This window comes from Mesoplodon mirus (assembly GCF_964341445.2).
Source record: "Mesoplodon mirus genome assembly, chromosome: 5".
In the NCBI taxonomy this organism is placed as follows: Eukaryota; Metazoa; Chordata; class Mammalia; order Artiodactyla; family Ziphiidae; genus Mesoplodon; species Mesoplodon mirus.
Genome location: NC_138980.1, coordinates 56,854,580 through 56,882,573, shown reverse-complemented (window position 1 = coordinate 56,882,573; position 27,994 = coordinate 56,854,580). Strand labels below are relative to the sequence as shown.

The window sequence follows — 27,994 nt, the reverse complement described above, 5'->3', positions numbered from 1 at the left end:
GTCCTCACGGTGGTGACCCCGCGCGGCGGTGACCCCGCGCGGCGGTGAGGCCCGAGAGGTTAAGCCCCTCACTTGGCTGGCCTTGATCGGGGCTGGAGGTGCGCCGTGCAGAGGAAGATGGCGCGGGTATGAGGTGGGTGGGGAATAATAGGGCTCAGCCGGACCTCGGGGTAGAGGCGTGGACCGGCGTGTGTCAAAAGCTACAGTGACCCTCCCCAGCCCGAGTTCGTGAGCCCCGGGTGGGCGGGCTCCCGGGACTGCGTTCTTACGGGTCGCGGATCGGGCGATGCAGGGGCTCTGCAGGTGTGGCGATCCGGAGCGCATCCGCCGGTGGCAGGAGCGCACAAGTGGTTAATGCCCGGAGCGCCCTCTGGGGTGTGGGAAGAGAACCAAGCTTTACTGAAGGTCTGAATTGTTGCCGGTGGAATGCTACCTGCTTTTCCAAAGGTGTCTAGCTTTAACCCCACAGCAACCCTGTAAGTCAGTTTTTCATACTATGGGTTGAAACCCAGTACGGTCGTGAGTATGGGTGATGAAATCTGTTCAGTTAGTAAAGACTAGTATTTTTATTTGCCAGTGCTTTTTAAAAGTTGGGTTATAATTTACGTAGAATAACTGGCACGTAACTTACAGAGAATAAAAATGTAAAAATTGTTGTATACACCCATTTAACCACCACACCATCAAAATACAAAACATTTTAATCCCCCAGAAAGTTCTGAACCTTCCCAGTCAATCATTCCCCCCGTATGCTGAGAAACAACCAGTTTTCCACTTTCTACAGGTTAATTTTGCCTTTATAGAACAACATATAAATGGAATCCTATAGTATGTACTCTTGTATGTGAACATTTAAAAAAATAAAATACTGTAAAATATCACGTATGTATCCCATGTAATAAGCATTGTTTTATGAAACTTACTATAACTACATATGTATTGTTTTTCAGTGACTATTTTTTTGAACGTCTATGAGCCAAACACTTTCCTGGTGCTGGCTATTGACTATTCAGACAAAAATCCCTGCCTTTATGAAATTTTAGTTTTAGCTAAGTAGAGATAGTCAATAAACAATAAGCATAATAAATCAGTAAATTATGTAGTATACTAGAAGGTGATGTGTTATACACAAAGAAAAAGTAGATCTGGGTAAGGGAAATGGGAGAAGGGTTAATTTTAAATTAGGTAGACAGGGAGCCCTCCTTGGTATCTGACTAAAGTCTTGATGAAATAGTGGAAGTGTGTGCTGGCCAGAGGGAACAGCTAGCATGGACGTGAGTGTGCACACACACAAACACACACACACCTACATTAACATTAGGTTGTTTTGTAAAATATATTTGTTAGCTTAATTTAAAAAGGGGTGGGCGGGTAAAGTCACTGGTACAACACAGGTATTATTTCCAATTTTACTGAGGCTCAGGAAGGTGAAGTGACTTGCTCAAGGTCAAATAGCCAGAAGGTAAATTCAAGCCCAGATATTTGTTTCCAACTCTCCTACTTTTTACAACATGTCTCCTAGCCTAAAACACAGCATTTGACTGAACTCTGCTCCTCCTCAGCTTAAACCACAGGGACCTGCACCTCAGTTCCCCTGGGGCAGATTCCAGACAGTCTGGTGAATGAATCTCACCATGTGGACACTATATTTCCAAGTCTATAGATGTCTTTGCCTATATCCTTGGTCCCACTGAGAACCCAATATTGGTGCATCCTACTTTCAAACTGTAGCCTATCTGTAATCCTACAGCCCTGGTTGGAGTCCACAGAACTCATGACTAGAGGGTCAGAGAAGGGTGTACATCAACTACCACTTACATTTTGATAAATTTCTGACATCATTTTTGATTATTACAAATTTACTTGAGGGGTATATATCTATTTGACTAACCAGTTCTTTAATTTGTTCCAATTTTAAGTCTGTTAAAAAGTGCTACAACAGATATCCTTGTAGCTAAATCTTAGTGCAAATCTGTGGTTTTCTCTCAATGAATTCTGGAGGACCCAGGGGAAATTCTCCCACAGTGGCTTCTTCAACCCAACTGTTGAGGCAGCTGTGTATGGGTTGTTATGGTCACCAGTGTCAGGGTTTATTACACCAGTGATTCTGGAATCTTCAAGTCATACCTGGTCTCACATGGCTCATTCTCTTAAACCTATCTCTATCTTCATAGATCTCTGCCTTCACCCAAGGGTTACAGAAAATGACCAAGTCCCAGGTGAGTTAGTTTGTTTTGCTATACAGGACCAGTAGAACACGATTGTAAAAATGACCACATGAGCTGAAATAGTTCAAACCAATCTTAATAATCAATGAGATTTTCCCCATTGGTTATAATTATTCTGTGACCTTAAACTTTTTTGTCAAAACATTGAATCCTCTCTTGGTTATACAAGTATAGGGAAATAAAAAATAATAAAAACAAATATTTAGTACACTGTAATTTGAAACATTGAGAAAGTGTTTTATTCTTCGTTAAAAAGCTTATCAAGAACGGTTTGAACAGTGCCTTCTCATTGTATAACTTTTGACACTGAGTAAGCATTTTTTCTATGGCTTGACATATTGGCAAATTGGATCAGCTTCCAATATTTGATCCTTTGCATTTAGGACAGTCAGCTCTGGACATGTAGTGGGTACTCAGTAAATATTTGTTTAATGACTTATTATTAAATGAATGACCTAATGGGTAATTATTTCACAAGTATAAAGTATTTCATATAGGAGTTTTGTGTCATGCACAAAATAGAACATAAATCTAGACAAACAGGCATCAAAGCACAGTGCTGGAGAAACAGAATGAGACCAGTTTAGTGTAATATCCCCAAAAACGAAGTGGGACTAAATTTTGGGAAGCATTGTCAACTAATGAACATGGTTAGAAACAAGTTGCCATGCATTTTTGTCCATTTTATGCATTATAGATAATTTTAGTTGGAATAGGAATGTGTTGTTACAGAGACCAGTAACATTCAAGGACGTGGCTGTGGATTTCACCCAGGAGGAGTGGCAGTATCTGGGCCCTCCAGAGGGATCTGTACTGGGACGTGATGCTGGAGAACTATATCAACCTCATCTCAGTGGGTGAGGACCATTTCCCAGTGTTGATTGCTATGCGCCTGGTTGACTGCTTTTCCTTTCTCAGTTGCTCCAAATTGCCAGCCCTCTGAAATACTTTTACTAGTGTGGCTCTGAGTCTCAGTTGGTGACAACTGACAATCTTTGGGGAGATATGGCTACACGTTTGTTTAAAAAACCTCTTTTTAAGGTACAAGTGAGCACCTTTATCAGGCAGTCCCTGATGAAGCTGAGAGTTCAAAGGACCTGAAGCCCAAGTAGCTAGGTCCAAATCCCTTATCATTTCTAATTGACAGGCTATAAAACCACCAAGCCTGCTGTGATCTACCAATTGGAACAAGGAGAAGAACCATGGATGGTGGAGAGAGAAATCTCAAGTTGGAGATAGCCAGGTGAGTTAGGTGAAGAGTTGTGTGGATGGAAGTGAATGAAATGAAGTTCACAGTTGGTTAATGAGGGCTGGCATCTTTGAGAAATATCCTTCAGATTCTCTTCATAAAGGCCTCGGACCTTTGGAAATAACTAGGGACAGTTAACATAAATTTCATATCTACCTGAACACCATTTCTGTGTACCACCTTCACATATTAATGTGGTTTTTTTTGCATGGCTGTTAGAGAGTTACATTTTCTCCTTCAGGTGTATTCTGCCTGTGATCCCTATCAACTTCACTTAGGACCTTGAGAAGATATTTTTCTCTTTTTTAAAATTGTGACAAAATATAGACAACATAAAATTTATTTTTTAAGTGTACAGTTTAGTGGTATTAAGTACATTCACATTGTTGTGAGACCATTACCACCATCCATCTCTAGAACTCTTTCATCATCACAAACTGAAATCATTAAACAATAACTCTCTGTTCCACCATCCCCCAGCCACTGGTACCCACTATTCTACTTTCTATAGCTACGAATTTGACTATTCTAGATATAACTCATATAAGTAGAATCTTAGAATATTTATCCTCTTGTATCTGATTTATTTCACTTAGCATAATATCTCAAAGTTCATCTATATTGTAGCATGTGTCAGAGTGTCATTCCTTCTTATGGCTGAATAATTTCCATTGCAGTATATACCAAATTTTATTTATCCATTCATCTACCAGTGAACATTTGAGTTGTTACCTTTTAGTTGTTGTGAATATTGCTTCTATGAACATTGGTGTACAAATATCTGTTTGAGTCCCTGCTTTCAATTCTTTCAGGTATATACTCAGAAGGGAAATTGCTGGATCATGTGGTAATTCTCTATTTACATTTTTAAGGAATTCCCATGATATTTTCCACAGCTACTGCACAATTTTACATTCCCACCACAATGCACAAGTGTTCCAATTTCTCCACATCCTCACCAACACTTGTTATTTTCCAGTTTTTTTAAATAAATAGTCATCCTAATTGGTATGAAGTGGTATCTCATTATGGTTTTGATTTGCATTTCCCTAGTGATTAGTGATGTTGAGCATCTTTTCATGTGCTTATTGGCCATTTGTATATCTTCTTTGAAGAAGTGTCTATTCAAGTTCTTTGCCTATTTTATTTTATTTTAATGTATTTATTTTATTTTATTTTTGGCTGCGCTGGGTCTTTGTTGCTGCGCAGGTTTTCTTTAGTTGTGGTGAGCGGGGGCTACTCTTCCTTGCAGTGCATGGGCTTCTCATCACGGTGGCTTCTCTTGTTGTGGAGCACAGGCTCTAGGCGCACAGGCTTCAGTAGTTGTGGCTTGCGGGCTCTAGAGTGCAGGCTCAGTAGTTGTGGTACACGGGCTTAGTTGCTCCATGGTATGTGGGATCTTCCCGGACCAGGGCTCGAACCCATGTCCCCTGCACTGGCAGGTGGATTCTTAACCACTGTGCCAACAGGGAAGCCCCCCTCTTTGCCTATTTTAAAACTGAGCTGTTTCTTTATATATTCTGGTTATTAATCCTTTACAAAATATATGATTTGCAAGTATTTTCTCACATTCTGTGGGAATGTAAAATTGTGCAGTAGCTGTGGAAAATATCATGGGAATTCCTTAAAAATGTAAATAGAGAATAGAGAATTACCACATGATCCAGCAATTTCCCTTAATAGTGTCCTTTGACACACAAAAGGTTTTAATTTTGATGAAATCCAGTTTACCTATTTTTTCTTTTGTTGCCTATGCTTTTGGTGTTACATCCAAGAAATCATTGCCAAATCCAACTCCATAAGGCTTTTTTCTGTATTTTCATCTAAGTGTTTGATCATTTTTTTTTTTTTTGGCCACTCTGTGGTCAAGTGGGAAATTAGTTCCCCAATCAGGGATCAAACCTGCACCCCCTGCAGTGGAAGTGCAGAGTCTTAACTACTGGACCACCAGAGAAGTCCCAAATAAGTGTTTTATCATTTTAGCTCTTTAAGTCTTTGATCCGTTTTCAGTTAATTTTTGTATATGACATAAGATAAGGATACAACTTCATTCTTTTGCATGTAGGTATCCAGTTTTCCTAGCACCATTTATTGAAAAGACTGTCCTTTCCCCATTGAATGATCTTGGTACTCTTGTAGAAAATCATTTAACCATATACATGAGGGTTTATTTCTGGGCTCTCTATTCTATTCCTTTGGTCTGTCTATCTGTCTTTATGTCATTACCACACTGTCTTGATCATTGTGGCTTTGTAGTATGTTTTAAAATCAGGAAGTGTTAGTTATCCAACTTTGTTCTTCTTTTGGAGTGTTTGACTACTCGGAGTCCCTTGAGATTCCATGTGAATTTTAAGATGGATTTTTCTATCTCTGCTAAAAAGTCACTGTGGTTGGGCCTAGAGTTTTTTATCTTCATTTCTCTAGCATTCTAGCGTACCCACCATCACCCTTGCGTTGTCATAGTGTCTTTTTTTTTTTAACATTGTATTAATTTCCCAGGGCTGCAATTTAAAAATTACCACAAACTAGGCTTAAAACAACAGAAATTAATTGTCTTACAGGTATGGAGGCCAGAAGTTCAAACTCAAGGAACTTCTGGCCTCATGGAGTTTGGGGCCCAGCATGGTGGTACATGAAAGCACTCTGGTTCCCCAACCTGTGAACTTTCTGAACCCCCTCCTTTAGGGTTTTTTTGGAGGCTCCATTACATAGGCACAATTGATTAAATCATTCGCCACTGGTGAGTACTTCAGCCTCCAGCCCTTCTCCCCTCTCTGGAAGCTGAGGCATGGAACTGAAAGTTCCAGCCCTCTAATCACATGGTTGGCTCCACTGGCAACCAGCCCCGATCCTTAGATGCTTCCCATAAGTCACTTATTAACATAACAAAAGACACCTTTATGACTTTCATCACTTAGGAAATTACAAGGGTTTTTGGAGCTCTGTGCCAGAAACAGGGACAAAGATGAAATATATATTTCTTATTATAAATCACAGTATCACTGGGATAAAAGATATGTGTTGAAGCCTCTGGGGTTCCAGTGGTAGACATAGAATAGAAATTTACTCACTTTCTTTAAAGAGTGATGACTTACATGTTGGGAACTGGGCCAGGAAGCTCAGTAGCGTTGTCAAATTCTGAGCCAAGGGGTGCCTTTATTGCTCTGGATATAGGTAGCATAAATGTAACAGTAGTCAAGTACTGTCAGAAGTTTATAAAATATCAATAGATGAAAATGATGATTGATAGGAATTTAGATACAGGGTGAGAAATCTACTGCTTAAGATTACATTAATAGAATCCAGATGCTTGGAAAACATGATATAAAGCAGAAAGTGGCAAGAACATAGTTGTCTGAGGATCAGTAATAATAAATATAATAATATCTAACTAGTGAAACATTACATGCTAGGCAGTATTCTGAGTACTTAAAGCAATTGACTCGTTTAATCCTCACAAAACCCTGTAAGATAGGTGATATTATTATCCTTTTTTATAGAAGGGGAAATTGAGGCCCAAAGAGATTAACTTGACCTGTGTCACACATCTAATTAGTGATGAAACTAAGATTGTAATCTGGATTGAGAGCCCACATGCTTAACGACAATTCATTTTCCATCTGTGGTAGGTAGAGAGCAAGGTAGGGAGAGCATTTAAAGTCAGGATTGATTCAGTATCTATGAACTGTTATAGAATAATACACACTCAGTAATCAGAATTTAGCAGTGACTCTAATCCTGAGGCAAGCATGGCTTATCCTATGGCATATTTTCCTCTTACTGGACATAGGAATTCCTGCGCCCTCACACCTATACAAGAATGAATTACCATTATACTGGCTACAAAAGTGTTCCTGTTTACAAGTAGAATTGATGGTTTTATAAAATCAGTTTCATGCTGCTGGATGAATAGACAAGAGCTCAAAGACACTGGAAGCAAAGAGACAAGTGAAGATTAAACTACAGCAATCCAACAATGAGTTGATGAGACACTAGCTCAAATCTCTCTGTTCCTCATCCAGTCCTTCCTTTATTGCCTCTAATCACCATTTTACCTTAGTCACTTTTATTTCTCCTAGATGGGCTCTTCCCATTGACCCTGTAGCAGCTGTTCTTCTTTGTTCCTTTTTACTACTTCTTGGCATTATTTCCATTTTTCTCCCCAGTTTACAAAGTCTTGTTTGCATATAGTCAAATATATTTATGTTCATCGTCATATTATCTAGTTCTTTTACTACTACTACAGTGTTTTTTAAAAGTTGTGCCTTTCCTGCTAAGCTCAGGGGTATAGATTCCATTTAGCCTTGGTATTTCTGTTAGATATGGATACTGGGTCTGCAAGTAAAGATTCAATCTCACAACAGTGCAAAAAGCTATGAGTCATAATACGTTAGCAGAAATATTCACCGACATATAGTTTATTATGCTCCCTTCTAGAAAAAGTCTGGCAAGTTGATGACCACATGGAGAGGCACCAAGAGAACCAAGGAACACTTTTCAGGCATGTTGCATTCATTGACCAGAAAACTGTGACAGAGGAAAAGTGTAACAATTGTAATGCACTTGAAAATAGATGTCATCTGAGCACAGCCTTTGTTTCTTCAAAACTAAGACTCCAAAGACATGATTCATATGGTAGAAGTTTTAACTATTTAGACTTATTTAGTGGTGACAGAAGATATGCAAGAAAGAATGAATGTAGTGAATGTGGGAAAGCCTTCTTCCAGAAGTCAGACCTCATTATACATAAGAGAACTCATACAGGAGAAAAGCCCTTTGTATGTACTGAGTGTGGGAAAGGCTTCAGCAAGAAATCAAATCTCGTTATACATATGAGAATCCATACTCTAGAGAAACCTTATGAGTGTACTGAATGTAGAAAAGCTTTCTCCCATAAGTCACACCTCATTGAACATCAGAGAATTCACACTGGGGAGAAACCCTATGAGTGTAATGAGTGTGGGAAAGCCTTTTTCCAAAAATCACAGCTCAATATTCACCAGAGAACTCAGACTGGGGAGAAACCCTACGTGTGTGATGAATGTGGGAGAGCCTTCAGCATGAAGTCACACCTCTTTGTACACAGGAGAGAAACCTTATGTGTGTACCAGGTGTGAGAGAGCTTTCAGTGAAGTGTCCTGCCTTATTAGACATAAGAAAATCCATACTGGGGAGAAACCTTATGAATGTAATGAGTGTAAAAAAGCCTTTTCTGAGAAGTCTGACCTCATTATACATCACAGAACTCACACAGGAGAAAAACCCTATGAATGCAATCAATGTGGGAAAGCCTTCAGACATAGCTCAGCCCTCTGTCGCCATAAGAGGACTCATAAAGAAGAAGTTTCTTAAAAGAGAAACTAATGTGGGAATATCTTCAACTAAAAATTACAGTGACAGAAAGCCTTCATTAGAAATCAAACCTTATTATATATCAAGAAGTCTTAAGAAGAAGCCTATTAATTCAACAAATTTAAAGTATGTAGCTATATTTCTGTAGAAATCATATTTCAGATGTGATGCCAAAGTATTTCTTGAAGATATTACAGAAAGTACACCTCCTTGTTAAAGGATAAATGCTTACTGTGGACTACAAAGACTTTTGAAATATTAATAAGTGGGCTAGTCAAAACAAAATTAGAAAATCATATATGGACAGTCTGCAAAATATGAAAGCATTATATTCCAAACTGTTCTACATTACATTATGCACCACATAACGTAAATCATAGGTATTGGAATTGCTTATGTGAAGCTAACAATTACAAATATAAAATAAGTATTATATATGTAGAATGCCATTACCAATTATTTTCCACATTAAATAGTACTATTTTTTCTTTTTTTAATTATTTATTTTTAATTTTTTTTTATTTTTTGGCTGTGCTGCACAGCTTGCAGGATCTTCATTCCCCAACCAGAGATTGAACCCAGGCCATGGCAGTGAAAGTGCAGAGTCCTAACCACTGGACCACCAGGGAATTCCCTATTTTTTCTTCTTTTAACAAAGTATGAATTGTAACAAAACATAGGGCATCCTAAATAAGAATTCTAAAGTATAAAATAAACTTTTTTCCTGTTGTTTGTTGGCATATATAAAAGACTCCTGCTACTTCTTGATCAGTGATAAGAGTATGTAAATGTAATGTTATTTACATAAAGTATATATGAGACAGATATCATATGAGAGTGAGCAAAAGAAAGTAGCCATGGCCTCTTACAACACTCACTACAATTTAAATAGTTGTTTTTGGTGACTAAATTACCCCCCCCCCTTTTTTTTTTTTGAGGTACGTGGGCCTCTCACTGTTGTGGCCTCTCCTGTTGTGGAGCACAGGCTCCGGACGCTCAGGTTCAGTGGCCATGGCTCACGGGCCCAGCCGCTCCGCGGCATGTGGGATCCTCCCGGACCGGGGCATGAACCCGTATCCCCTGCATCAGCAGGCAGACTCTCAACCACTGTGCCACCAGGTAAGCCCAACCCCTTTTTATATACTGTTATTGTCCCCCCAGATCCATATGTTGAAGCCCTTACCCCCATTGTCTCATAATGTGACTGTATTTGGAGATGGGGCCTTTAAAGAGTAATTAAGTTAAAATGAGGCCATTAGGTGGGCCCTAATCAGTCTGACTGGTGTCCTTATAAGAAGGGATTAGGATACCAGGGATACAGATACAGAGAGGAAAGGCCATGTGAAGAGACAGCAGGAGTGTGGCCTCAGAGGAAAGCAACCCTGCCTGCCCCTTGATCTTGGACTTCTAACCATAACTGTGAGAAAATAGATTTCTGGGGTTTTTCTGTTTTGTTTTTTTGCGGTATGCGGGCCTCTCACTGTTGTGGCCTCTCTGTCGCAGAGCACAGGCTCCGGACGCGCAGGCTCAGCGGCCATGGCTCACGGGCCCAGCCACTCCGCAGCATGTGGGATCTTCCCGGACCGGGGCACGAACCCGTATCCCCTGCATCGGCAGGCGGACTCTAAACCACTGCGCCACCAGGGAAGCCCCAGATTTCTGTTTTTTAAGCCAGCCAGTCTGTGGCATGATTTTTTGGCAGTCCTAGCAAATTAATATACATACTATTATTCATTTTCACTGGATTACTTCATAAGTTTGAGTATACAAACTATAAATACTACACAATCTAACAATATGATTGGAGGCTTGTTGTACTATGCACCATTTCTATCTATTTGGCATTTCCTAATTCACCTGTGATAGAATAATAAGAAATACTTTTCATTAGGATTTTACAGTTCAGAAATACAGGGACTTCTTTCAGAGAGAAGTATTCATTTTAAAAAATAAAATCCATTCAATGGTGGGGGGGTAGATACCCTGTAAATTTCCATGTAAACATCCATGGCATTAGAAATCAACTTCTCCCTTATTTATTAATTTTAAGTGAAACCTCATTTTTTCCTAAAGTGAGTTTTAACAGAGAATTATGTACACAGGTGAAAAACATACAAGAGGTGGTGTAAGAGCTCTCGTTCTGCAGGCAACCAGATTCTAGATTCTAGATCTTCTTTGAGCCTTATTTTCTCTTCTGTGAATTAGAGATAACAATGCCCTAATTTGTTGGGTTATTGCAAAGATTATACAAGATAGTCTATGTACGGTATTCATAAGATGTTAGCTATTTTTATGTTTTTCAAGGGTACAATTGGAACTTTAATTCTAATTAGAAAGATAGGGAAACGATTCACTGTAATCAGGGCTGTGATAGAGGGAGATAGAAAGGACTTGGGGGAGGGGGTGTCACATGCATCATTCTATTTCATTCTCACAAGGCTATGAGCCTGGAACCACTGCCCTACATTGCCCCTGTATTAAGTCACTGATTTAGGGGTTAGTCCTAGAAGTGTATTGCCTGTGTAACAAAATAAAATATGTGACATTGGCCTAGCACTTGGGCAGTGAGAAAACATGTCAAAGGCTGAAAAGATGATGACAAACTGGCAAAACAATTGGTAAAATTGTCTCCATTACATACACCTACTGTGCTAACAGCTCTAGAAGATATTAGAGAGCAGAGCGTTAGTAATGTTTGCTCACTGATATTAGCTGCATTTGGCAAGCTTTTACAAGAAAGAGATAAACTCAGGAAAAATTAGTGATTGACAAGCCAAAATAAAAGCAAATAGTCCAGAAATTTGGGGCCCTACAGAATTTTTTTTAATTAATTAGTTTATTTATTTTTGGCTGCATTGGGTCTTCGTTGCTGAGCGTGGGCTTTCTCTAGTTGTGATGAGCAGGGGCTACTCTTCATTGAGGTGCGCAGGCTTCTCATTGCGGTGGCTTCTCTTGTTGTGGAGCACGCGCTCTAGGCGTGTGAGCTTCAGTAGTTGTGGCACGCGGCCTCAGTAGTTGTCGCTCGTGGGCTCTAGAGGGCAGGCTCAGTAGTTGTGGCACATGGGCTTAGTTGCTCTGCGGCATGTGGGATCTTCCCGGACCAGGGCTCAAACCCATGTCCCCTGCATTGGCAGGCAGATTCTTAACCACTGCACCACCAGGGAAGTCCCCCTACAGAATTTTTTTTAAAATTATTTCTAGACTTCTAATAGTTGAGAATGATTTAAAAGGTTTTGAGAATCGACAACCTGATAAACCTTTCAGTGAAATAAAGTGACTTAGAAGAAAGATCTTGTTGAAGTCTGATATCTTCAAAGTGTCTCATCTGCCCACCCCAGCTCCGTGTTACAGGAGCTCAATTTTAGTCAGCTCCAACTGAGAAGACTCGGGCTCCCGTTCCCAGCCTAGCTCTTTCTTATACAGTAGCTCTACCCAAGACAAGGTAGGCCAAGAATACTGGGGCCCTGATCCACCCCCCTCCAGGCTTTATGTTTGTAGGGCAAATGTTCCACGCCAGGGGGTGATGGGGGACCGAAAGCTGAAAGGACAGCAGGCTATTTTCCCAACTCCCACTCATAGAGCAGAGGTTCCATACGGGGAGGAGTAAATCAAAAAGACCTCGGGCTTCCATTTCTCCTCCCAAATCCCACTTGCAGGGAGGAGTTTCCATGCCAAGAGGAGAAACCAAGAAGCTTCCTCAGCTCCAATGCAATAGTGTAGACATCTGTCCAGGGAGAGAGGCAAGAGGGAGGACTGGAAGCTCCAGAGCTCCACAGAGGGACCTGACTTATTTTGTACACAGTGTGGAGGAATGCTTGACTTCAGACATTGTTGAAAACAGAGATCTTAGTGGCAAGCAATTAGAATTCTCTTCCATAAAATAAGTAGCAACAAATGAAATAGCAGGCCACCCGAAAGTTTAACAGAGGGAACCAGAGAAATAGCTTAAAAAGTGCCCTGGAAGATCACAGTTGTCCCTGTCTGGAAGGCTGTGCACACATCTAGGTTTCACACTCAGAACCAACCGGAGCAGGCACTTGAAAGGTATAGTCACTAACTGAACATAGGCCAGACTTGAAAGAATTCTCTAAGTCACACACAGATCCATTAGCAGAGAGTGGAAGCTTTACTGGCTCAAGGGACTTAGGCACACCTCTGACCAATCACTGGCTGAACATTACAATAATTTGGACCCAGGGGTGACTTCTAGGAAGCCAGGCTTGGGGTGGGAGATGGGGGAACTGAGCAGTAACATCAGAGACTATACATGGTGAAGGAAAATAGACTTCACAAAATTAGTCCAGGCAAGCTACTTTAAAAAACTAACAAAATAAAACAGAGCAAATTCACAAGCCCTGAAGGGGATGTATCAGAACCCAAAGTTCCTACTAGTATCTAGTTCCTACTAGTATCTCAAAAACTGTGAGAGAAGCAAAGAAACCGGAATAGTATAACCCTTGTACAGGAAAAACAGTGGCAATAGAAACTACCTTTGAGGAGGCCCAAATGTTAAACTTTTAAGGCAAACGCTCCAAAAATAGCTATTATAAATATGTTCAAAAGCTAAAGGGAACTATGTTCATGAAAGTAGCTCATGAATAGAGAATGTCAATAGATAAAATTATTTGAAAGAACCAAATGAATTCTGGAGTTGAGAAGTACAATACCTGAAATAAAGATTCACTGTAGGGGATCAACAGTAGATTTAAGTTGGCAGAAGAATGAGTGAATTTGAAAATAGATCATTAGAGATGATACGATCTGAGAACAGAGAGAAAAAAAGAATGAAGTAAAATGAACTGAGCAGACTTCTGGTTTCTTATCTGACAGAAAGATCTTAGAATTTGTCACTATCATGTTCACAACCAGAAAAAAATCTGAACAAGTTGGAAATCAACAATTCTTCTCACTTCCTATAGAGAATTTAGGTTACAGGACAAACTCCTTCCCTGAAAACTAGAGAAAAAGGAAGATACTGAGAGGTTACTAGGAACAAGCTCACCAGAGGAGCCAGTATAGGTAGGAACACTTAGATTGTAATTGATGAATTGCTGGAGACTCAGTGTGAAGTAGACTGAGAGTTAAAAACTCTCAGGGTTCAGTCTTAGGGGGACCTCCACACTTTCATGAGTCATCTCCAGGAACTGCCCCAAGTTCTTCAGGTAATGATGAGAAAAAAGTTCCTTCCTGCCTCTGACAGAGGGAGCAGAAAAGTAACCATTTTGAAATATACCCAGAGGATTCTGTTCTTTTTAAGATAGGACTTGCATCCAAAGAAACTGTTTTCACCAGAGCCTAAGGGAAGAACTATTTTTAAGAAGGGGCTTGCATCAAAAGAAACTATTTTAACTTGAGGGAAGGAAAATATTCCACTCCGCCCCTCTCTAGTCTTTGACATGGAGGAAAAGAAATATCCAACACAGCCCCCCTTTAACCTTCATGTCTCACCTGGGGGGCAGGAGAAGCTAAGAACACTGGTAAAAGTCACAGCCTCAAATCACAGCCTCACTAAAAGACTGGCGCCTAATCATAGGATTATAGAATGCTCCCCTCCCTCCACATCTTACCATCACATCAATCAACCTCTATAATAACAATGGGTTACAGCTAAAATAACTGCAAAGCTCAGATGCTATTTGAGCAGAAGTGTTTAGAGAAAACTAAAGATAACACAGGAGACAAAAATAAGAACACTGGAGGAAATTTTACCTCTCACATCTACAGCTACAGCAAACAAAAAACTCAGCCAAACTGCTAGCCAGGTAAACATAAAATTGGTGTTGGAAAATTGGTGTAGAAAAACGTGCACATTTGGCATCAGGAGTGGTGTCAGAAAAAAGATACCAGACCCTTCAAAAGTTTAAGGAGAAATGCTCTCTCAAACAAAATTTGAGGGAACTTGTTGCCAGTAGACCTGTCTTGCAAGAAAGGTTAAAATATCTTCCCAGAAAGAAGGAAAATGATATAGGTCAGAAACTCAAGATCTCGGGACTTCCATGGTGGCACAGTGGTTAAGAATCCGCCTGCCAATGCAGGGGACACGGGTCCGATCCCTAGTCCGGGAAGATCCCACATGCCAAGGAGCAACTAAGCCTGTGCGCCACAACTACTGAGCCTGCACTCTAGAGCCCATGAGCCACAACTACTGAAGCCCGCGCACCTAGAGCCTTTGCTCCGCAACAAGAGAAGCCACAGCAATGGGAAACACGGGCACCGCAACAAAGAGTAGCCCCAGCTCGCCACAACTAGAGAAAGCTGGCGCGCAGCAATGAAGACCCAACACAGCCAAAATAAATAAATTTATAAAAAGAAAAGAAAAGAAACTCAAGATCTCCATAAGGGAAGGAAGATTGTTGGAGAAGGAATAAATTAAGGCAAAATACAATTTTTTTATTTTCCTTAGTCTTAATTGATCTAAATAATAAGTTTGTTCAAAATAATAATGGCAGTATATTGGTTGATTACAGCCTATGGGTAAATGAAAGGAATGACAGCAATGTCATAGGGATGGAGGGAGGAATTATCTTTTAATCTGTGTCTTTATACTTAAGTGAGTTTCTTGTAGACAACATGTAGCACTGCTTGCTGGTGGGAATGTAAAATGATGCAGCCACTTTGGAAAACACTCTGCAAGTTCCTCAAATGACCAAACATAGAGTTACCATAGGACCCAACAACTCCACTCCTATGTATATACCCAAGAGGAATGAAAACATATGTTCATGCAAAACCTTGTACACAAATGCGCAAAGCACTACTCTTCACAATAACTAAAAGGTATAAACCACCTAAATGTCCACCAACTGATGAATGAGTAAACAAAATGTGGTATATCTATGTAATGGAATATTATACGGCCATAAAACAGAATGAAAGACACAATTCAACATAGATGAAGCTTGAAAACATGCTAAGTAAATGAGGCCAGTCACAAAAGACTACATATCACATGATTCAATTTATATGAACTGTCCAGAATAGACAATTCTGCAGAGACAAAGAGTAGACTAGTGGTTGCTTAGGGTTGGAGGAGGAGATGAGGAGATAAGGGGATTATGGCTAAAGGATATCAAATGTCTTTCTGAGGTGATGAAAATGTTCTGATATTGACTGTGGAGATGGCTGCACATGTCTGTAATTATACCAAAACCATTGAATTGTATATACTCTAAACGGGGGAATTGTGTGGTGTGTGAACTATATCTCCATAAATCTGTTTTTAAAGATTGAAGTGTTGGGCCTATAACATATAGAGGTATAATATATTTTACAGTGCAAAGGAAGGGAGAAAGAAAGAAGTTCTAGGGGAGTAAGGATGTGACATCAGGTGGTAACCTGAAACCACAGGAAGAACTGAAGAGTACCAGAAATGATACATGTTTGTTTGTTTTTTTTAAGATTATTTGTGTGTATCCTTTCTTCTCTTAGTTTCTTCAAAAGACATAAAATTAGGGACTTCCCTGGCGGTCCAGTGGTTAAGACTCGGCACTTCCACTATAGGGGGCATGGGTTCGATCCCTGGTCGGAGAACTAAGATCCCGCATGCCCCGTGGTGCAGCCAAAAAGACATAATATTATATAAAGCAACAATTATAACACTGTATTGTTGGGTTTTAACATACATAGACAAAATATATAAAACATAGTAGCACAAAAGTGGGCAGAGTGGAGCAAATTTGCTATATATCACTGGAATTAAGTTAGTATTAATCTGAAGGAAATATGATAGAGAGAGATTGTCTAAATCCTAGAGCAATATAACAAATAACAAATAGTTTAAAAATCAATAGATACTCAGCCCTCAAAAATGGAGAGCCTAACTTCTCAGTCCTTAAGTGTATGCTATGCCTAGTGATTTCCAAAGTGAATAGTATGGAAAGAAATGGGGAAATAGTAACTTTACAGTGTAGAAACATGGACCAACACTACCTCAGACAGATGACCAATGTCAATATCAACACTGATAAGTCATGTTGATAGCATGAACCCTCGATATAATATGATGAAATGGTGCTTTACCTCTGTGGTCTTCCTGCCTTTGCAGTCCAAGCATGAGAAAAACATCAAGAAAATCTCAACAGGGGAACATTCCACAAAATCCCTGACCAGTACTTCTCAAAACTGTTGAGGTTATGAAAACAAGGAAAGTCAGAGAAACTGCTTCAGCCAAGAGGAGCCTAAGGAGACATGATCGCTAAATATAATGTAGTATCCTAGGTGGAATCCTGGAACAGAAAAAGGACATCAGATAAAAACTAAAGAAATCTGAATAAAGTGTGGACTTTAGTTAATAATGATGTATCACCATTGGTTCATTTATTGTAACAAATATACCCTAGTAATGTAATATGTTAATAGTAGAGAAACTACTTAAAATAATGGGATCAATGGTATATAAAGTCTTGACTTTAGATCTACATGCTAGAGAATCCACGAATGGAATCACTCTCTAGAAGTTGCAAAGACAGCCCTGTAGAGTGGAACAAAAGAGGCAGGGTAGGAGGGTTCTGGGCCCCTTCCTTTTTCCTTAAACAGAAATTACTTGAGAAGCATCCTGACACCTCCCCATACACAGGACATGATGGAAAAAGAGAGTTGGCGGGATTGGGAAGACCTAAGCGTATGAAGATTAAAGCATGATACACCTGTAGAAGATGGTATGAAGAACGGAATGAAGTCTGAGTAACACCCTGAAGGAGGGATGTCCAAAAGGGGGGTTGATGTGTCTAGGTGAACACATGAGCAGGAAAGGTTTTCTGTGATATATTTCTGTTAGGTTAGCAGATGGAATGCACATGTGAAGGGGGAGGCAGGGGAAGCATGTGGCGGCGGGGGTGCATGAGTCTGGGATTAGAGTGATTTTAGAAACAATTTGAAGCCCGGGTCTTACCCTCTGTTCACCTGATAGAAAAATCCCTTGGGGTAGGACAAACCTTGATGAAAGACCCAGACCTCCATCTCTTTCTCTCCCGAGTGACCAGTGTTCCTTCCGGCCCTGGTCTGCTGCAGGGCAGAAATCTGCTGAGTCTTCTCCCCTCCCAGGGAGTTATACCATCATGCAGCCTTGGCTCTTGGAAAGAGTCACCATCTTGTATTCTAATATGGGTCCCATATATTCTAATATGGATAAGGCCATATTGACCACTCCGTTCATACTTGCATCTCTCCCCACAAAGGCATCTGAGTCTAGTGGCTAATAGACTATTTCTCTTTCTAAAAAAAAAAACTTACCCTGAGTACTTTATTCATGTCCTTTCTTCTCACTGGAATTTGCCTGCCTTATGGAACACAAAGATGGTTTTTGTGGTCTTCTCCTTATAAAATAGGTCACATAGATCTACAGGTGGGCTGTATTCACTTTCTCTAAGAAGATGTCACTTGGCTTGGGAATACCAGCCAGCCATGTCTGAAATTCCAGACACAAGAGAGCCCAGAGAACTGGGTGAGGCTGCCTATAACTGCCTTGACAACTAAACCACCGATGGATTAGAATTTTTAAAATCACAGCACCGTGGAAACAGAATCACAGAATTTTGGATCTGGGTGACAGAAGTCTCACATAATCCAACACCTTAACAACAACAAAAAATCCTTATTTACTGATTGGAAGAAGTTTTTGCCCATGGAAATTGTTTGTTTGTCTGAACTTGAATACACAGGACAGGAATGGAAACATCTTCTTTGGTTGCTTGATGAAAAAAATAAAATAATCTTGAAACCCTGACAAACAGAAGCTATGCGGGAAAAGGAAAATTATTTGATCATAAGAGTCAAAAGCATTTACTCTATCAGGGTTTGAAGGTGCTGAAAGTGGAAAATTGAAAGTGAGTGAGGTGGGGTGAGGAGATCAAGACAACTACTTCCTTCATCTCTTCCCTTGAAATTTCTTCATAATTAAGACTTTCATTCATCTACATTTGGATTTAACAAATAAGGTATGAACTTTATTTTAACATGGAGGTGTGAATACCGCTACTTCTGAAATCAAGTTATAATCCCAGTCTAGTGGCAGCTTGCCTGGTGTGTCTCATGACCTTTCGTAGACAATGGATACTTAAATATGACACCAAAAGCACAAGCAACAAAGTGAAAAAGTAAATAAATTGGATATTATCAAAATTTTAAAATTTTGTGCTTCAAAGGATACCATCATGTAAGTGAATAGATATGGAAGACAAGAATGGGAGAAAACATTTTGCAAATTATATATATGATAAGGGACTTGTATCTAAAGTATATAAAGAACTCCCATTGTAAAGAAAAATAACCCAATTTAAAAACAGATACAGAGGGGCTTCCCTGGTGGCGCAGTGGTTGAGACTCCGCCTACCGATGCAGGGGACACGGGTTCGTGCCCCGGTCTGGGAACATCCCACATGCCGCGGAGCGGCTGGGCCCGTGAGCCATGGTCGCTGAGCCTGCGCATTCGGAGCCTGTGCTCCGCAACGGGAGAGGCCACAACAGTGAGAGGCCCGCATACCGCAAACCCCCCCCCAAAAAAAAACAGATACAGAATCTGAATAGACATTTTTCCAAAGAAGGTATACAAATGACCAATAAGCACATGAAAAGATGCTGAACATCACTAGCCATTGGGGGAAATGCAAATCAAAACCACAGTGAGATACAATCTCATACCCATGAAGATGGCTATAGTTGAAAAGATGGACAACAGTAACTGTTGGAAAGGATGTATAGACATTAGAACCCTCATACACTACATTGCTGATAAAAAGGTGAAGTAGCGCAGCTGCTTTGGAAAACAGTCTGAAAGTTCGTCAAAAGATTAATTCACTTCTAGATATATATCCAAGAAAAATGGAAACATATATCCACACAAAAACTTGTACACAAAATGTTCATAGCAGCATTATTCATAATAGCCAAGAAGTGAAAGAACTTAACTGTCCATAAACTTATGAATAGATAAATAAAATCTGGCATATCCCTCCAACGGAATATTATTTGGCTATGAAAAGAAGTAAAGCACTAATGCATACTACACCATGGATGAACCTTGAAAAATTATGCTAAGTGAAACAAACGAGTCACAAGGACCGCATGTTGCAATATTCCACTTACATGAAATGTCTAAATTAGGCAAATCCAGAGTCCAAGTATATTGGTGGTTGCCTAGGGCTGGGAGGGCTGGGGAGGTATGGAGAGTGACTGATAATGGATACAGAGTTTCTTTTGGGGGTGATGAAAATATTCTAAAATTGATCATGGTGATGGTCGCACCGCAATACACTAAAATATACTAAATATGCATACTAAAACCATTGAAATGTACACTTTAAATAGGTGAATTTTATGTATGTGAATTAAATCTCAATAAAGCTCTTATATAAAAATGAAATCAAGATCTGAGTGCTGGGTGTGCTTGTTGGTATTGTAGTGTCACAGCTTCTAGGCCCTCCCAGCTGAGAGAGCAAGATACATACGTGTTTATACTAACCCATGGATATACACATACCTATAAATATCTGTATATGTACCCATCTCTATCTCCATTAAGCTAAACATGATTTCATACTGATGTCTCCAACTCTAATCCAATATCACGTAGATCATTCTAGCCTTCCCCACTAGCTTAACTGTAACCTCTCACTCCTGGGTCCCACCATCTGCCATCCATTTATTTAATTGTTCAGTTCCAGTATGCATGTGTAGTAGCTTCAGGATTATTAACCTGAACCCCTGTGGAAAACAACTTTAGCAACCAGAGTACAGTACTTATGTGTAGTTTACTTGCCTTTAATCTTACTTCTCCACTCATATCCCAAGTTTATTATTTTCCCATCAACCCCTACGGTGAATTTATTTCATACAGAGATTCTTTTATCAAAGTTTAAATTCCATCATGAGATCCCCCTACTGCCTAAATTATTTTTAAAAATTGATTATATAAGGTTCAATTCTTGTGCTGCTAAGTTCTATGGGTTTGGCAATTTCATAGTGTCATGTACATCCATTATTATAGTATCATACAGAATAGTTTCACACCCTAAAAACATCTGTACTTCACCTATTCAACTCTCTTCTCCTCTTTCAACATCCCTGAAAACCACTGATGTTTTTACTGTCCATATAGTTTTTCCTTTTCCATTATGTCATATAAATGGGATCATACAGCATATTGGCTTTTCAGATTGGCTTCTTTCATCTAGCGATATACATTTAAGAGTCATCCATGTTTTTGTGTGGCTTGATAGCTCATTTCTTTTTGTCACTGAATAATACTCCATTGTATGGATGTGCCAGTTTTTTTTTTTTAACTTTAAAAAAATATTTATTTGTCTGTGCCGGGTCTTAGCTGTGGCATACGGGATCTTCATTGCCATGTGTGCGATCTTTAGTTGCAACATGTGGGATCTTTAGTTGCAGTATGCGGGGTCTTAGTTGCAGCATGCAGGATCTAGTTCCCTGACCAAGGATGGAACCCAGGCCCCCTTCATTGGGAGCGCGAAGTCTTAACCACTTGACCACCAGGGAAATCCCCAGGTGTTTTTTGTTTGTTTGTTTTTTGCTTATTTTTCGCTGCATTGGGTCTTCATTGCTGAGCACGGGCTTTCTCTAGTTGCAGGGGGGTGCTACTCTTTGTTGTCGTGTGTGGGCTTCTCATTGCGGTGGATTCTCTTGTTGCAGAGCACAGGCTCTAGGTGCGTGGGCTTCAGTAGTTGTGGCTCACAGGCTCTAGAGCACAGGCTCAGTAGTTGTGGCACATGGACTTAGTTGCTCCTTGGCATGTGGGATCTTCCCAGACCAGGGATTGAACCTGTGTCCTCTGCATTGGCAGGCGGATTCTCAACCACTGCGCCACCAGGGAAGTCCCCCAGTTATTTTTAATAGACTTGATTCTTTTGAGCAATTTCAGGTTCACAGCAAAATTGAGAAGAAAGTACAGTTCCCCTACACAGGCACAGCCTCCACCACTATTAATATCCTACCAGAGTGGTACATTTGTTATAATTGATGAACCTACATGAACATATCATAATCACTCAAAGTCCATAGTTTCTATTATGGTTTACTCCTGATGCTATATATTCTGTGGGTTTTTACAAATGTATAATGACATGTATCCACCATTATGGTATCATATAGAATATTTTTACTGCCCTAAAAAATCCTCTATACTCTGCCAATGCATCCCTCCCTCCCCCTAACCCCTGGCAACCACTGATCTTTTTTTAATGTCTCCATAGTTTTACCTTTTCCAGAATGTCATATAGTTGGAATCATACAGTATATAGCCTTTTCAGATTGGCTTCCTTCACTTAGTAATATACACTTCAGTTCCCTCCATGTCTTTTCATGACTTGATAGGTCATTTCTTTTTTTTTTTTTTTTTTTTTTTTTTGCGGTACACGGGTCTCTCATTGTTGTGGCCTCTCCCATTGCAGAGCACAGGCTCCGGACGCGCAGGCTCAGCGGCCATGGCTCACGGGCCCAGCCACTCCACGGCACGTGGGATCTTCCCGGACCGGGGCACGAACTCGTGTCCCCTGCATCGGCAGGCGGACTCTCAACCACTGCGCCACCAGGGAAGCCCGGTCATTTCTTTTTAGTGCTGCATAATATTCCATTGTCTGGATGTGCCATTTCTCTTCAGTTCCTTTTTTTTTTTTTTTTTTTTTTTTGCGATACGCGGGCCTCTCACTGCTGTGGCCTCTCCCGTTGCGGAGCACAGGCTCCGGACGCGCAGGCTCAGCGGCCATGGCTCACGGGCCCAGCCGCTCCGTGGCATGTGAGATCTTCCCGGACCAGGGCACGAACCTGTGTCCCCTGCATCGGCAGGCGGACTCTCAACCACTGCGCCACCAGGGAAGCCCTCCTTTTTTTTTTTTTAATCATATATAGGTATTGAATTTTGTTGAATACATTTTCTGCCTCTATAGATAATGATCTCATGGTTTTTCTGATTTAGTCTGTTAATAGGAAGAATTACATTGATTTATGAATGTTGGACCAGCCTTGCATTCAGGAATGAACTCTATAAGATTTCCCTGGGGCTTCCCTGGTGGCGCAGTGGTTGAGGGTCCGCCTGCCGATGCAGGGGACGCGGGTTCGTGCCCCGGTCCGGGAGGATCCCACGTGCCGCAGAGCGGCTGGGCCCGTGAGCCATGGCCGCTGGGCCTGCACGTCCGGAGCCTGTGCTCCGCAACGGGAGAGGCCACGGCAGTGAGAGGTCCATGTACCGCAAAAAAAAAAAAAAAAGATTTCCCTGGCTTGCAGATATTATCTTGATTTCTCAGTGTTCTGGACAGAAGCAAAGGGCAGGAGGACACTATATCGTAAGCTCTGGAGAGTAGGCTAACTCTGCTGCTTGTACAAGTCTGTGACTTAGAACTCTGACATCACACTTTCTGTTTAATGGGGAATGAGGTTCTGTTTGCAGTGAAGACACCAAGCACCTACACTTAAGCTTGCCTCATATATTCATGGCTCTATAAATGGCTGTTCTCCCTGAAGCCACTGGATGTAACTGTCAATTATGACATTCACTGGCCCTCTGGTACTACTGGAATCAGCTTTTGTCATTCAAGTTTTAAAAGCTCTCTGGACAGCTGGGAAGGTAGTATTGCTCACTGGTTAAGAGCACAAGTCTGAGTCCCTGCATCCAATTCTTTTAGGTATATACCTAAAAGTGGAATTGCTGGATCATATGGTAATTCTGTGTTTAATTTTTTTGAGGAACCACCATACTGTTTTCCACAGTGACTGATGACCTACAGTTTTAAGTTCAGATTTTTCTAATATAGCAGAAAGAAAAAGAAAACAACCAGAAGTAAAATTGACCTTCCCTCGTGGAGCCAGATATACACACTTCAGTTAAAGACTAAAAGTAGTACCATCCCTCTCACTGATATGAGAGTATTACTTTTATATAATTTAAATTTTGTTTTAAATAGTGACTAACAAAAAAAGTAAAATGTATAATCTTCATATGCTCTGGCTATCCATTAGGTGGCCCTTGGGTGCTGAATCTTTGAAAAACCCTGGGTAAAATGCTGAACAAATGTGTATCCAACTTACTTGCAACCTCCTCCGGGAACTTCCTCAGCCCCCTGACTCCCAGGAGGTTCTTTCCGTCCCCTGAGCTCCAAAGGTCCTCCTGGTCTCCAACACTTACCACATTTGTCCTCTTCATGCTCCAGTGCTCCCCCAGTCTAAACTGGAGCCCTAGAGGACACACTTGCTCACTGGTCAGTGTCTCCAGCAAGGCCTGGATGGTTCTGGGATTTTGTCTAGGCTGCATGTCTGACTGGGTCTGGGAATAAAGGGTCCAATTCAGGACTTCAGATCAGCCTAGCCAAGAACCGTGGATGCACAGCTCCCATCGGCCCACTTATGAGAGGCTCCCAGAACTCCAGCCCAAGATCCTTTATTCCCCTTGGCTTGCCGTTCTCACCCTCTCCTGCCCGGGCTCCCTGCATGCAGGAGGCCCAAGGAGCAGACAGTCACCTGTTGTCATGTAACTGTTGATGCTGCCTCTCAGTGGGCTCCGCACATCTGGGGTTGACGTCAGCATTAGTTTGCTGTGTATGCGCATGCATTGCATTGGAACATGAAATAGTCTTCGAATCCATGACTCAGACTACTCCCTGATTCAGATTGGCCTGTCACAACAGGTAATTAAGGGGTTTCTTGTTTTACAGATAGTTTCCCCCCCAATTAAAATGTTCTAATAGCAATAAGGTCATTGTTAACAACTCAGACATACAACTGTAGAGAAGAAGGTGAAAAGCAACTGAATTTCACTACCCAACATAAGCACTATTAACATGTAATGTACTATCCTTTCATATGTGTGTAGACTCTTACAAAACTGTGCAAAGTTTATGTGTTTGTAATTAAGGTTTTACTTAGAAGTACACCCTAGACATCTGTTTCATTATACTCAAATGGCTCGATAATTTCCCCCGTGTGCATGTATATGTAGCCAAACTCCTGTTTGAAGGCCTGGATTGTTTTCAGTTTTTCAGTGATATAAACAATGCTGAGATCAACCTCTGGCTCCCAGATTATTTATATTGACTGATTTTAACATGTAACTTGAATTTTTTCCACAAGGGGGAAGCAGGCTACTGTGAGAAGACTAAGATTCAAAAAACAAAAACAACTAAGAAGTTCTTACTCTTTTGCTTTCAGGAAAGAAAAAAAAAAAGGAAGAAAGAAAGTTCTTTGACACACAGAAGCTCACCCCAACCTTGTGAGGCTGGTGGTAGTATTTTCCTCATTTTATGGATATGGAAACTGGGTGATGTGTATGGATTCTTACCAACCAGTGAGTGCCAAGGTGGAATTCAAAGCTCTCTTCTGGTTCCGTACAGCTGGCTCTCTTTCCTTCACAACACTTCCAAATTGACATTGGCATTCTTCTTACATTCAGTTCAGGTCTAGGTACTGTGCTGGGGACACTCTGAGGCATGCAGAAATGAATCAAAGGGACTTCCCTGGTGGTGCAGTGGTTAAGAATTTGCCTGCCAATGCAGAGGACATGGGTTCGAGCCCTGGTCTGGGAAGATTCCCACATGCCATGGAGCAACTAAGCCTGTGCACCACAACTACTGAGTCCATGTGCCACAGCTACTGAAGCCTGCACGCCTAGAGCCTGTGCTCCGCAACAAAGAGAAGCCACCGCAATGAAGAGTAGCCCCCGCTCGCCACAACTAGAGAAAGCTCGTGTGCAGCAACGAAGACCCAACGCGGCCAAAAATAAATAAATTTATTTTTTAAAAATGAGGGACTTCCCTGGTGGCACAGTGATTAAGAATCTGCCTGCCATTGCAGGGGACACAGTTTCGAGCCCTGGTCCAGGAAGATCCCACATGCCGCGGAGCAACTAAGCCCGTGTGCCACAACTACTGAGCCCACGTGCCACAATTACTGAAGCCCACATGCCTAGAGCCTGTGCTCCACAACAAGAGAAGCCACCGCAATGAGAAGCCCACGCACCACAATGAAGAGTAGCCCCGACTTGCAGCAACTAGAGAAAAGCCAACGTGCAGCAACAAATGAGGCCAAAAATAAATTTATTAAAAAAAAAAAAGAATTAGAGGATCCCTGATCCTCAGGGGGTCATTATCAGGTGTGAGGACAGACTTAGACATAAGAAACTGAATGACTAGATGCCCACTAGAATAAAGAGAGCCCAGGAAGGCAAGAAAGTCCCTTTAATGGTGAGACCAAGCACAGCTTTATAAAAGAAGCATGATGCCAATAAGAGTTAAGGTTTATTTAGCATTTACTCTAGGAGGAAAACTGTGCTAAGTCCTTTATATGCATAATCTAACTAAAAGTTCCCCACAGATCTGGAAGGTGTTAATGTCCTTTTTATAGGGAAGAAAATGGATGATTAGAGAGGTTAAGAAACTGGCTACTTGTGTCAGAACCCTGGAACCCACATCCTTAATGTGTATTTGGCAGGTCCTAGAAGGAATGGTAGACCTTCAATAGGCAGAGCTAGGAGAGAGACTTCTAGGAGAGGAAACAGAGAAACAAAGTGTTGGAGGCAAGAAATACGGGCACATTTGGGAATGCAAGGGCATCGGTGTGCCTGGAGTGTGAAAGAGGAGGAATCTGAAGAGATAAAAACTAGAGGGAGAAAACTGAGCCAGATTGTAGAAATCTGTGAAGAGCAAGCCAAGGTGATCCTACTGTGTTTTATAGTGGGGGGAACCAACCAAAGAGAATGACATCACCTGTGTTTTATGAAGATAAATTTGATGCATTGCATAAGGGAACAAGGAGACTATTAGGGGATTGTTAAAATAATATCCTGGCCAAAGGTAACCAGAGAAGAAATGAGAACTGAAAGACATTACCGAGATAAAATCCACGAGATATGACATCTCATTAGACAATGGGGAGAGAGGAGAGAACCATGATTACGGTTTACACGTTTGGGCAACTGGGAGAATAAGCGTGTACACCAGGAGGGGGCCATGGGGAGAGAAGGTGTTTTTCCCTATATAGGATTGAGGAACCTGAGGGACTTCTGGGTAGAGATGTTCAGTGGGGAGTTAGGAGCAGGAAGCTGGTAATTTAGATGTGGTACCCGAGAATCAGAGGAAATGACTGGGAGCAGGCCAGGGAGAATCTATACTTAGGATTCAGCAGGGGATGTTTGTACCCTGATAAGCTGTAATTCCACTGTCAGATTTCTGTTGCAGAGAAATAAAATCACAAGTGCACAAGAAAGTGTGTGAAGGATGTTCACAGCAGCACTGTTTGTAGCAGTGAAAGGTGGGGTGAGGGGAGGAGTGAGTAAATAAACCATAAAACAGCCACATTGTGCAGTGGTTGAAAATTAAGTAGATAAAAAAATGCTAACACGGACAGATCTCCAAAGCATGAAGTGGGAGAGAAAAGCAAGTTATAGCACAATAATAATAATGTGTAGTGCTACTTATGAAAAAAGAAGAAAAGCTAAACAGAAAACGTTGTCACATATATTTTAAATATTGTGTGTGGGTGTGTGTGCACACAGAAAATTCTGGAAGGATAAACATACTGTTAATTATGCTGGAGGAAAAGAGTTGTGAGAAAATTGAAGAGCAAGAGGTGACCTAGGGCTTCCCTGGTGGCGCAGTGGTGGAGAGTCCGCCTGCCGATGCAGGGGACACGGGTTCGTGCCCCGGTCTGGGAGGATCCCACATGCCGTGGAGCGGCTGGGCCCGTGAGCCATGGCCGTTGAGCCTGCGCGTCTGGAGCCTGTGCTCCGCAAGGGGAGAGGCCACAACAGTGAGAGGCCCGCGTACTGCAAAAAAAAAAAAAAAAAGAGGTGACCTAAATGGGAAGGAAATCCAAAAAAGAGGGGGTATATGTATACTTATAGCTGATTCATTTTGCTGTACAGCAGAAACTAACACAACATTGTAAAACAACTGTACTCCAATAAAAATTAATTTTAAAAAATGAAGAGCAAGAGGGGTGAAATGGGATTTTAGCCTTAGTTGCCAGGTTTTAATTTTATAAGAAGAATGCAATCATAATGACTTATGTGAATAAAAGTATTAAAAAATATATAGATTCAATGGGAATAAGAGAGAATGGAAGAGATGGGGACATATTCCAAGGCTATGGGGGGTAGGAAAATATTATTGGGAACACTGGGAGAGGTTTCTGGAAGTGCAAAGTGGAGGGGGGAATCACAGCA

The 27,994-nt window shown here is 41.0% G+C and overlaps 1 protein-coding gene and 1 long non-coding RNA gene across 5 annotated transcripts in view; one reads left to right on the top strand and one right to left on the bottom strand.

The window, feature by feature from the left end:
- LOC309804873 (uncharacterized protein) overlaps positions 1–27,994 on the bottom strand; it is a 57,843-nt gene that overhangs the window by 23,469 nt on the left and 6,380 nt on the right. The window lies entirely within an intron of this gene.
- LOC309804876 lies at positions 44–27,397 on the top strand. Of its 3 annotated transcripts, none has more exons than XR_014294185.1 (5): positions 44–133; positions 2,175–2,219; positions 2,961–3,085; positions 3,376–3,471; positions 24,985–27,397. It is a non-coding gene; the product is annotated as an uncharacterized lncRNA (long non-coding RNA). The 3 variants fall into 3 exon arrangements; XR_014294186.1 differs by lacking the exon at positions 24,985–27,397 and adding an exon at positions 9,372–9,684; XR_014294187.1 differs by lacking the exon at positions 24,985–27,397 and having other exon boundaries at positions 3,376–3,784.